Here is a 13,080-nt window from a genome sequence, read left to right as displayed (position 1 = left end):
GTGACTGATTTTTATCTCACCGGGAATATACCTTTGGCATCAAAGCAGGGAATGAGTTCTCTGGTTCCTCCTGACATCCCAGCCTCCCTGGATGGCAACCTAACACCAGGCCAGGAAATAAACTGGGGGGGAAAGTTCTCCAGCCAGCAGTGCAATCAGATAAGGAAGCGCATCTCCTGTTCCAAAGAGTTGCCCAAAAACCAAACCCACAGGCAAAACAGGACATAATGGGTCCTGCAAACTTAGCAAGTTTGGGAAAATCTGGCAGCTCTTCCCAACCAGAGTGATATATTATCAGAATCCATTCTAGAAAATGTAGGCTGGGAAACAAAGGGAGGCCCCTGTGCAGCAATCACAAATTCCTGTCGCTGTGTAAGCATTTAATTAGCTTCCCCGGTTTACAGAAACCCCAGTCAATTTAAGGCACTCTAGGCAGCTCCTCCCAGACCACGTCAACCCCCTTGTAAGCTTGGACCTAGAATGCCTACTGCCCAGGAAGGATATTTGGAGAGTCTTAATTGAAGGGAATTCCTATTTTTATGTCTATAGGATGTACCATCAGCATTTCCTCCCCTACGAAAATACACAGAGGGGCAACTAGTCCAAATAACTGGTTTAAATCTGTAAATTACAGCCCTCCTTCAAGGAACTTTTAAGGTCGTTTCGTGTCTATGGAAAAGTTAGATGGCATCATAAAATTTTTAGAGCTAATGTAATCTTTATACAGTGGCCTCATCTCAACTGATGAGATGTGTTTGAGGCCCTACCCTTCCCTCCCTTGCTTCTGACTGCCCTTGAGTCCCGGGAGGGAATTAACTGCCCCGGGAGCATCCATGCCATGACTACACAAAAATCTTCCTCCCTCCGGGGGAGTCCAGGTCTGGAAACTTAAGTCTTCATTTCACTCCCCTCCACCAAGAAAGAGAAGAAGGCATTGCTAAATATGGTTAATTTTCTGAGTTGGATGCGTTTCTGCTGTGGAGTCTAATCCTCTCTTACTTCTCCTGTGTGTTTTTCTTCTTGGAGCTTCGGTCTTTAGTGACCTTCTCTTACCGTTTCATTAAATGCCCTCCGCCTCGGTAAATTACAGTACTTTGAAGCCTTGGAGTTTAGCATATAAAAAAGCAAGAGCCTCTGTATACTGCCCTGGGATAAGGTGTGATGAAAATCCCATACAAGCTGAACTGTACTTCCTAATCAAATGGGTGTAACAGATGGCTGCTGGAGCAAACCATCACAATGGAAATATCTGCAGTTCTCATGGTAACGGAATCTGCCAGGTCTGAGGGATTTGCTGTTTTTCAGGACATCTGAGCTGCAATCTCTTTCGAGCTGTCTAGCAGTCTCCGTCTCGCTCTCTCTCACTCTCTCAGCATGATGGAGATAGAGTTGAAAGGTGGAGCCCGATTTTGCATTCCAGCTGTGATTAAAGACACAGGCACACATCCTGGGAGATAATGCGCTGCATATTCATTATGCTATCTAGAACCTCTTTAGCTACTGGGACACGACTGTCATACAATTACAATATGCCTTCTCCAGGAGTAAAGGGGGGGTTGGGATGGAGAAGATCAGAGAACAACAGAGACGGAGAATATGAAGAATTAAGATGCATGAGACGTATCTTGTAATAAAGATATGGAGCGATATTAAAACTAGCAGTTGTATCCATTTCATGGCAACATGTCAAGATGACTTAACAGAGAAGGATAAAACATCTGGCCTGGGGGGAAAAAATACATGATGTCGAATTTCCAAATCATAACGTGGACTCTGTGGAAGAAAAACAACAGATAAGCAACTGTGTACCTTCCCAATAAGTGAAAGCATGTGGAAATTTTCCTTATACTCTGCAATCAGAAAAAGCAGAGCCATCTCATCAGGTGGAGGTTAGTATATAGACACTGAGCTTTCATTATAAATTGAAGGTTTGGGTTTAAACCCACAGGACTACATTACCAAAGGGTTTTTTTTTATTATTTTTTTCCTCGTGCTATTCATAACCTTATTTTACAGCAGTGCTCAGAAAGGGGAAAAATAATCAGTCACAATTCTATTTTATTAAAGTCTTTTCCTCCAAATCCCTATCGATTTAAAGAAATAAGGAAAAGTATACTGTCTTCTTTGCTATAGTACCTGCTAGCAAACACACACACACACGCACACGCACACACGCGCACACAGGGTTGATTCACAGCTGCCTGGTCCCTTGGGTATTTGAGCTTGAAGATCAGACAACATATAAGAATTCAGCCATGACTCAAAATGGAAACAAAGAAGACCATTCTTAGCAAACCCGGCAATGTGAACTGAAAAAAAAAAAAAATACAGGCTGTAGGCTGGAGCCCCCTAGCACGCTTACCCACCCCATTGTCCTTGAGGGCACTACTGTTAAATACATATGACAGCCAAAGAGAGGAGGAGAATAGTTTCCAGAAAGCAATGATTGGATCTCCCTTTTCATGAGGTAGAATGGGCAGGACTATGTAAGCCTCTAAGTAGCACTTGAGAGCAGGTCCTGTAAGGCAGCATTGTCTCCCTCTCGTATGGCGCCTGAAGAACATATTATATTATATAACCTTTCTCCAAGCTCGCCCTGCTCTGAACAGAGACCCTCTTCCCTTAGAACCCCGCTAATAACAACTTGTGGATGACAATCTCCGTCTTAACAAGCCGGATTAGTTAGTTTAAAGCAATGAACTGAGGCCATTTGTGCAGATGCTAATCAAAAAAAAGAAAAAGGGGAAAAAAAATCATAAAAGACCCATGCGCCTCCACCTCTTGTTAAGTACAATACAGATAAAGAGGAGGGTGTCCCAGGGCCACATCTGTGAACTGACCTCTAAGGCACACAAAGGTCTTCGGGCCTTGGGGGTTATTAAAGGAGGGAAGAGGGTTTGTATCAGGCCAGTAGCAGACAACAGTGGCTCTGGAAGGGCAGTTCTCAAGGAACTGTCTGAAGCCTTTTTTTTTTTTTCCTTAGAAATTGTCCTTTAGTTGTGTCCCATGAGGTTTTTGCTCTTTCACAGACACCTCCCGGCTCCTGGTACACGGCCTAGGACGTAGCAGAGAGGCACATTAAATTGTTGGATGGATGGAGGGACAAACGCATGGAGAAACAGATGTACAAGGAAAGATTCAAAAACGTCAAAATGCCAAAAACAAACAAATCCCACCAATGTGGAATCGTTCCCTCTTTGCTCTCCACACCAAGAACATAAAATTGTATTAAACATAATAGCACATTTGGAAAGATACCCCAGGTCTTCAGAGATCAATGAACTACATTGATTATTAACATTCAACCATGACTGGCACTTTAAAATACACACATACCAAGAAAAGCTACTCAGTTGATGATTCAGACTCAGAATATCACAGAAGATTCAAGCCCATTAAAAAAAAAATAATCTGTCATTTCATCAGCTTCTCTGACAGATCGCTTTCTTCTATACCACAACTAGGAAACTGACTCATGAAGGAAGGAATGCTGAGTTTCCTTTAAAATAGTCAGAGAATAACCTAGTATGCACACTCTATTACATATTGGATCTGAGTGTGCAATCAGCCTGAGAGAGAAAAACAAATTGTGAGGGAGAACACTCTCTCCCACATTCCAGAGAGTCACACACACACACACACACACACACACACACACACACACTCTAAGCTTCTACTGGCTTCTTAAATTTTAACTGTCCTTCAGAGTACAAGTTGCTGTTTTAGGAATTCGGTAAGCCAAATGTTTGCTGGAATGCTAACCTCCTAAGCAGCTCAGGATGTCCTGTGGAGATCATTCAGTTAGAAGACATTCAACTGTCCTACAACTTAGGGAGAGTAAGTTTGAGATTCAAAATTAATGTTAAAGAGTAAAACATTAAAGTTGTCTCTCTGAGCAACACTCATCTCTAACATTCATCACAAAGAGTATTTTTATGCAAGAAGGTTGTGATCTATCTCAAAAAAGACACAGCTATAACTCCAAAATGTTTCGGATATAATTTAGAGATATTTCAAATAAAAAATAAGCCGTTTACATATATATATTCAGTCCATATTGCCTTTCAGACACGGATTTTTTTTTTTTTTTTTTTGGTTTGCTGCCAATGATTGTCTCATTTTCTCATGTCCCTGTCACCTGGAGCTGAGGAATGGAATTTTCTGGTGTTGCTATTCCCAATAAGTTTGAGAATCAAGTTTGTTTCAGACCTTGCCCAGTTCCCTGATGTTTCAAAGCTCATGTAGAACAGTCTAACCTTTTCTTTCAAAGGAGCCAATTTTGTCCAGAATAGATCCTCACTAACTGAACTGTAATATGTAGTTGCAAATGAGCTTGAGGCTAGCTACAACACATTTTGCAAGCCCCTGGAGAACTACAAAAATGAGCCAGCAGCTTCTTGTCCTCAAGGAGTTTACTACTGGGCTGGGACAGTTAAGACAAGATTACCAATGGTTACCATATAAGGCAGTTCCACATACCGTCACAAAGGAAGCATAACCCAAGCACTCTACAAAGTTAAAGAAGGGTTTATAAAAGCTCTAAGAAAAATGGAAAATTTGATGAGCCTTAAAGGGTTATATTTAAGATTTCAACAGACAGGGGCATGGATAAGGATGTTCCAAATGCAGGAAATGACATGAACACTGGTGCAGAAAAGTGTGGGTACTAATTTGGTCACACTAGAGAGACTGGTTCAGCTGCAAAGAGGAAAGTAGAGGGAAATTTAGGATGGGGCCATATAAGAGGAGGTGGTATCTGATCCCAGGAGCACAGAGGAGCTGCTGACCTTTTTGAGCAAAGGAGCATCCTAACTGGAAACCCCAGCTTCACCAGCCTCTCAAAGCGCCTTGCTTTGTGAAAATTCCGAGGACACTCCAAGCAATTAAGGGTCCCCAGGGGCCTTTACCAACAGGAAATCCAGGGGGCACCCACTTTGCAGGAAGCATACTTTCTGAGAGTATGAACCTTTAAGAGTCAAAATAGAAAGTTGGAAAGCCTGTCCTCTTCCGTCTGTCTTTGGAAATAAATAAACCTTTCTATTTCAATGTTTGGCATCGTGACAAGACCTAAGAGGAACTAGAGAGATAATTAATAAGGGCATGAGGGGAAAGTGCAATTAAAAATGGCAAAGACTACTCCATAAATAAGTGCTTCATACTGAGAAAGATTATTACTGAGATCTCCAGCTTCAAACCTGAAATCAAATCACTCTGAATGGATAATTTGAGCATTATTGGAGGGGGGGTGGGAGCCATGTTGGTTCCTAGTCTCTAAATTACAGGAGAAACAAGATTTTATTCTGACCTCACCTTTCTGTCAGTTTAAATCAACAAAATAATCACAGTTTAGTCCCAGTTGGCATAACTCTCCATAACCTCAAGTTTTAATGTCATCCTTCAGTTTCTTAGCCAGGAGAGGAGGTTAGATTGAGAATGCCTCAAGAAGAGTCTTTTCCAAGGAAATTAAAAAAAAAAAAAAAAAAAAAAAAAGTTTCCTAGGAAACAAGCAAGGCAAACTCCCTTTATCTGAATAAGGCCCTTTGTCACAAATAAAAACTAGCTGGAGTAAATCTGAAAGCTCAAGCCCCATCAGGCCTGGAGATGTCTGAACCTCTGGCCCAGCTTACAGAGCTTAAAGATGTTTCCCATCTAAAAAGCAGTCCACATGTTTGTCGTTCATCGGAGAACTTTCGGCTTCTGCGTTTTTGAATGGAATGATTCAAAATTGAATCATTTCCTGCAATTTAATTTCATAGCTGAATGCAAAGTATAAGAAGATAAGGTCACAGGAACACGGATCTATCTCCAGAAAGCGATCACACTCCCGGGGCTGCTGTAAGTGGAGATTTAATTGGACACAGTAGGTTTTGCTATTGTTGCAACATGGAAATAAATTATTTTATTTAAACAGCCAATGGCCGCAGCCAGATCAGCAGCCACAATGGTCAGGAAAAAAAATTGACTTCCAATGATTGCTTGAGACGAGATGGAGACAAGTTGTGCTTGCACTGAATTCAGATGGTTGTGAATATTTCATATTCCTAATCGTCCTGCCTTAGACTTGTCTAGTAATCTTAGGAAAGGACAATGACCAGAGAGGAAAACCACTGTCCATACTCTTCTTACCTCCAGTCAAGGAAGTCCACTGAGATAAAAATGGGATGAGCAGCTCCTGACTATCACTGCTGCTCAAAATACTTGGCTTACCTTCCTTTAAGTCAGGGGATGGCAAAGGACACCCATGGCCCAAATCTAGTTTACTGCCTATATTTGTTAATAAAGCTTTATTGGGAGACAGCCACACTCATTCACTTATGTACTGTCTGTGGCTGCTTTTGCACTATAATGACAGTTCAGTAGTTAATGATAGAGACCCATGTGGCCTGCAGAGTTTAAAATATTTGCTAGTTGACCCCTCACTTTACAAATCCCTGCTTTAAATCACCAACATTATTATCATCATGATCCCATCCATTTGCAGAGGTCATGGTGTCAGAGGGTTTTTAACACACTTTGCTTAATAACACCTTTCTGATACACAGATGGAGACAAATGCAGTGCCCAGAGATGCCTTAGACCAGTGTCACTTCTCCACGGGAGATTCAGACTTGGCACTGCCCTATCATGGGACACTTGGGGTAAGGATGTTGTTTTGTGTGTGGGGAGGGTCTTAGACCCCAGTGCTCCTGGTTTTCATCAAGATTAAGAGGCAATAGGCTTGACCCATAAATTGAGGTGATCCATCAGGAAACGGTGGTGAGGTTGTTAGACTTGGAAATTGCTTATTAAACCACCGTATGTTAATACATTTATATTACATATACATATGTAATGTAATATTCTCATCCATCTGGAGTGGAAATATGTAAATGAAGAAACATAAAAGTTGAGAACGTTAACCTGATTGGACTCTTTGAAACTGCAGTGGCAGAATAATATATTAAAAATAATTTATAGCTCAAATTGAAACCTGAGTTCAAATTCCGACACCCATTAGCTATCTATTTCAGGGGAAATTTCTTACTCTCTCTAAGCTTCAATTTCTTCATCTACAAAATGGAAGTGCTAACAGATAACACTTTTCAGGAGTGCGGTAAGAACTGAATGAGATAATTCCTGAAACATGCCTGGCACAGTGCAGTAAATGCTCAAGAATGGCAAAGGTAATGATTATTACTGTGTTTGGCTTCAACTAAGAAAGCAGAAGAGTTCCTTCTGAAGGCTGATTTAAATATCCTAAGCAAATAGAGCTAATACTCCCAAAATGATTTAATTCTGTATTTAATTCTGTATTCAACTTGCCTTTCACATTATGCTTTAAAATATTACACTTTGTATTTTCACATGGCTTCTGCTCCCCAAGCTTTTTCAAGTGAACTCAATATCTCTGTGTATGTATGGTATCAGGGTCAGGTATTCACCCATTTTACAGATGAAGAAAGCAGTTATACGTAAACTCCTATAGTTAATAAGTTGAGACCCTGTCTCTCCTGCCTCATGGCCCAGAGCACTTAGTACTACCCTGGACTTTATCTAATGGTCTTTTAAAAGTCAAGCCTAACGTCCTAGTTAAAGGCTGGGACCCCAGTTAGAAAGGCACAGTTGAAGGGAGCAAGGGCAAAAGACACTGTGAAGAAAGCAAGACACTCAAGAAAGCAAGAATCTAACCAAAGGATGATTTTGCTTTAGAATTCAGGCAAACGCAGTGTGCCTTTAAAAAGGACCATGTCTCTACTTCTATATTGCTTACTATCTGAAGCTAAGCCAGAGGGATGTACATAGTGAGATCTTTGTCTCATTTCAGGAAGGATACAGGATAAAGATTCTGTGCCAGTAATCTTCCTTGGATTAATGGTTTCTCTTTTATCTTCTGTATTTCTGCTCAGATGTCTTTTCTCTGAATGAGTCAGAGGAATGCAAATGCTGGGCGCAGTCCGCCTGAAATATTTAAATCTAGTTTTGCAATGTTTTGCAGGTTTGGAGAGGAAAATTACACACACACACACACACACACACACACACACACGTACGATGAAGGAATGGCAGATGAGAATTACAGATATATCAGCCAGCAATACAAAAATGTGGTATTTCAATTTGACAACAAACTCATTTTTCTTTTTCCATTTCTTTGTTTCTCCAGATCAACATTTAGATGCTTGATATGAGTGGAAGGAATCTGCAACATTCTTTTGTGAGACTCGGAATCTCATCAAGAATGTATCTGACTACACGGAAAACTGATTTTCTTTTGGCTCCTAAATGACAAGCCTTCATTATGCAATGAGCACGTCCCTGGAGAAAGCATTCTCTACACACCGATAGAGAGAAGTTGGGGCAGGTTGGGTGGCTGGGCATGATTTGTGTGCATTTCCCTGATCCCTCTTTTTCTGATACACTCTGAACTCTTTATTTTCATGTTCAGTCATAGACTTGCAGGCAGTGTCTCACTATTGCTACTAAGAGAGCTTCCTCTGAAAGGAAACCTGAATGGCATTAATATTCAAATCCTCTGGCTTGGTCTGCAGTGGCCTGATGGAGCTTGCACAGAGCTCCTGTGCCGCAAGGGAACAAATCTTGGGAAATGCAGCTGAGTAAATTGGGATTTAGCTTCTGTCCCCATGTGCAGTACTTAACACGAAACCCTTATAATGAAAGGTCTCCTCCAAAGGCTTTTATTGCTGCAAGAAAGAGTTCCTACCCATGTGAACCCAAGGACAGAGGGAGGCTTTCTTATTTTCCTTTCCACCTCATGTGAAAGAATAATCTCATGCCTTCAGGACAAAGGCTTCTTTAAACAACAAAGTGAAATGCTTTCAACGTCCATGAACATCTCCCAACATCAATGAGATTGCTATTCACGAATGAAAAAGGCGGGGGAAATGTTGGGCATGAACAATTGGTCAATACGGCATTACCCTCAAAAACCAGAAAGCCAGAATTTGAAATGTGAAACATTTCCCACTCCTATTAAATTAGGATTGATGAGTTCCCAGGGATATTCAACTTCTTTTGACTTTACTTAAATGATTTATAACCCTTGTCTGTGTCATGGTTTCTAAAATTTCTCCAAGCATGCAACTGAACCAAGGTTAGAAAGGTTGGCGCAAGTGCACAAAATCATACTCTTTTTCTCAAAATGTCTCATAAATTGGTCTATGGAGTTCAGTTCGACGTTCACTGAGCATCTGTATCAGGTGCTATGCTAGGTACTTGGGCAGAGAGATGAGGAAGGCATGGCCCTTGCTCCAGAGAGCTCATGTCCAGTACAGAGACAGACGTCAGTACCTGGAATGCAATACAACAAGTGCTAGAGCAAAGATAAGTAAAGAGAAAGGACTATCCAGAAGGCAGGTATCAATATTTTTTTGAAGATTAAAAAAAAAAAAAAAGGTACTTGAGTTAAGGCTTAAAGATATTGTTACCCATTGGAGAAGTGGACAAAAGAAAAAGAGGCCTAGGGTGAGGTCACAATCTCCAGACAAGCAAATAAATATAGCCTGAAATACAACTATGTCCAGGAACACAGAAGTATGTTGACTTTGCCAAGTCAGATTTGTTGGGTTTCTATTATCCATGCTTTCTATTGATCAAGAATTGATTTATGTCACCCAAGGGCCTACTTCAGAAGGTTACATGTTATGAGAAAGGTCAGACTTCAGTCTCTCCAAGTGAGATTTTAGTGGGCACAGCTCTTGCCCGGCAGTCAGCTCACCAATTCATTCCCTCTCCAGAAAACCACTCAAAGAATAAAATTCTCGGAGGTCTCTGGCAGCTGCAAACATGAATACAGGTCCTCCTTGGACCCCATTTAGTACCCATCAGTGAACTATGAATTTTAGGTGTCTAAGTGAGAAGTGGGAGGCAGGGCAGAGAACTCAGGCCACAAAAAAAGCCCTCTCTCCAAGAGGCTCAACCAGTCTCTGACTAGCGTGGGGATACATCCTGCCTGGTCCAAGCATGCAAACCATATGGTGAAACAAGTAGCCATTTATTTTCCCTTGGATGGACTTCAAGTGTTTCTATCATCCTATGTGTGTTCTCCATAACTGAAAAAGAAAATCAAAGTATCTATTAGACATCTCACTTATTTATTTCCTTACTATATATGTGTGTGTGTGTGTGTGTGTATCTCCCAGTTTTAGTGACTATAATGTACCCAATGAGTCCCCTCAGTGAATCAAAATGTGGTCCACCAAAATGCCTTTGCTCTCTTAACGCCAGAATTCAAACCATCATCTGTGTTACAAAGAGATTTTATATCTATAGACACATCCCAGCCCACCAAATTAACTATCTCTGGCTGGGGGAAGCATGTTGCTGAGAAGGGTTTTTTTTAATGCTCATTTAAATGAGATGCAAGCTAATTTACTCTCTTAAGTGATTTTGAGGTACTGAATGGCAAAATGTGAAAAATGACTAAGTCCACTCATGCATCAGACAGGATAATTCTGGCAAAGTTGGTGCTGACAGCATTAAGAAACAATGATGGAAGACTCTGGCCTTGTTGTTGTCATTTTAATTGTCACCGTGAGTGACGAAAAATGCATTTCCTTCTCCAACATACTTCTCTCTCAGCTTTGTAATACCTTAACTGGGCCCATGTCACTTGAGAGTGTGACTAAAAAAAAAAAAAAAAATCAAAAGGAAAAGAAGTGTGTGTGTGACTGTGTGAAAGAAAGAGGGAGCAGGAGAGAGGAAGAGCAAAGGGGCGAGAAAGAGGCAGTGACAGAAAGAGAGGAGTGATGGAATCAGGAAAACAATGAGACAAAGACGGAGAGAGGAAAAAATGATAGACAAACAAGGATTATTTCAGATGGCTCTTCCTGAATATCAAACAAAGAGCACCATTAGTAATGTCATGGAAAAGGCTAGTTTTTGCAAATCAAGAAACCCACAATGTTTCCAAGATCCACTCTGAGTTTTCAGGCAAGATAGCCCAGAATTTCTTGTTAAAAGCTTAAGGGCTCAATTTATGCTAAGCATTCAAGGAAATGTCTCATCCAAACAGGATATCGTTTTTCATATTAAAGAAGCAAACCTATCTCAGAGCATAAATGTTATTATTCACAGTCGCAAAGGAAAATGGCATTTACTTTTTCTTTCTTCATAGAGATGGAAGGAGGAGGCTCTCCCTTCTTTGGGGCCAGAAGAGGGTTCAGAAATCCCGTTTCTACTCCTGAAAGAAACGCATTTATTTCTCTCAACCCCAATAGGTAAGTCCACAAGCCTCCTCCATGGCATCGATTGCTTTGATGGGCCAGTATACAGTATGTGCATGTTGCCTTTCAAAATATGTTTGGGAGAAAGAATCAAAGCTAATTTCAGGATGTGAAAAGCTAGCAGATTCCATTAGTGATTGTGACTTCACTTCAAAGTGATAAGGCTGCTGGATGCAGGTTCTCAGAACTGAATGTCCAAATGGGAATTTATGATGTAGAACTTCAGTTTTATCAACCATAGGCTTCAACACACATACAAAAGAATACATGGGTATTTTCCCCCCTAGCAGAAATTTCAAAGTTATCCCAGTGAACCAGTTGTGCATTCTTTTCTCATCTCCACCCCCATCATTTACTCTTCTTCAAAACATTTTAGAATGGGGGAGGGAATAATTGGGATCATTATTTCTGGTTTTCACATTGATGGATCTGAAAGAGTGCACTTTATGTGAACTCACATTGCCTCTTCTAGAGATGACCACAGCAAAATCCCAGAAGCAATTCAAATGGGAATAGACTATAAAGCCCACTTCTTTGAATTGCCTTTAAAACATCTATCTCTGGTAATATCTTAATTATTTTGGTCCCAAACCCCATGAGGTCATCTCATCTTTATGGAGAGCAACCCCAACTAAAGCTTTGGAAAGGATATGGTCAATGATATTTAATAGTTATCATTACATTCAAGATGTACCCAATCCATAAATGAACATAGACTGTTCTTATGTCCAAAGAAAAAAAATGGTATGCACTGCTATATTCTATCAAAATGGAAGCAAACTTTATTAGAGGTTTTGTTATGAAACATTTGGTGTTTCCACCCACAAAACTGGGTGGTCTCCACTTAATGATATGTAATTTTTGTTTTTTACAAGACAAGATTTACATTACTCAGAATGTGAAGAGTTAATAGCTGGTCCCACTGGTTTCATTAAAAAAAAAGGCATGTTCCATGCCAGTTAAACATGATCTCAGGCAGAGTAATAATACCTTTCCCTATTCCAGGTCCAGGAAAAGGAAAGCAGAGTCACTGACAGTGATACTGGAATCCCTCCTTGTTTGATTTGGCCACAAGTTCTTCTGTAGCTATTGTTTGCCGTGTGTTCAGGCACAAGTTGCCATGGTCAATGGAAGGAAATACAAAGATACAGAGTGAAGCAAAAGATAAAGTAATGTTCACTGAGCGCCTACTATCCAGGCCAGGTGCATCTGACGATCTCTTTTAATCCTCACAGATACCCTATGAGGTAGAGATTCTAATACCCATTTTACAGATGATGAAACTAAAGCTCTAAGATTTGCCCATGATCTGATAACTGACTGGTAGGTGGTAGGATGGAGAATAAACTCAGATCCATCTGTCTGACTCCAAAGCCCATATTCCAAAAGATTTTCTAGCAATGGTTTTCAAACTGTGTTTCGATGTTTTAAGTTCCTCAAATGTTTGATTTGAATTTTTACATATATTTTGAAATATTTTAAAACTAGGGGCACCTGAGTGGCTCAGTTGGTTAAACTTCTGACTTCAGCTTAGGTCATGATCTTCAGGTTCTGAGACTGAGCCCTAAGTCAGGCTTCCTGCTTGGCAGGGAGTCTGCTTTTTATTCTCTCTCTCTTTCTCTTTCTCTTTCTCTTTCTCTTTCTCTTTCTCTTTCTCTCTCTCGCCCCCCCCCCCGCCCTTCCCCACCACTCATTCTCTCCAAATTAATTAATTAATTCTTAAAAACAACAACAACAAGGGGCACCAGGGTGCATCAGCCAGTTAAGCATCTGACTTTGGCTTAGGTCATGATCTCAGTGTCCTGGGATCAAGCCCCAAGGTTGCTCCACAAGGAGTCTGCTTATTCCTCTTCCTATG

General features: G+C 40.7%; 1 long non-coding RNA gene across 1 annotated transcript; it reads left to right on the top strand.

The window, feature by feature from the left end:
• Nucleotides 1-1,273: 1,273 nt before the first annotated feature.
• LOC140641812 (uncharacterized) lies at nucleotides 1,274-12,856 on the top strand. The gene is made up of 5 exons (XR_012038407.1): nucleotides 1,274-1,889; nucleotides 6,543-6,638; nucleotides 8,144-8,341; nucleotides 11,114-11,216; nucleotides 12,228-12,856. It is a non-coding gene; the product is annotated as an uncharacterized lncRNA (long non-coding RNA).
• The last annotated feature ends 224 nt before the right edge of the window (nucleotides 12,857-13,080 follow it).

This window comes from Canis lupus, chromosome 10, assembly GCF_048164855.1.
Source record: "Canis lupus baileyi chromosome 10, mCanLup2.hap1, whole genome shotgun sequence".
In the NCBI taxonomy this organism is placed as follows: domain Eukaryota; kingdom Metazoa; phylum Chordata; class Mammalia; order Carnivora; family Canidae; genus Canis; species Canis lupus.
The sequence above is the reverse complement of the archived record's forward strand: the minus strand, read 5'-3'. Positions and strand labels throughout refer to the sequence as shown.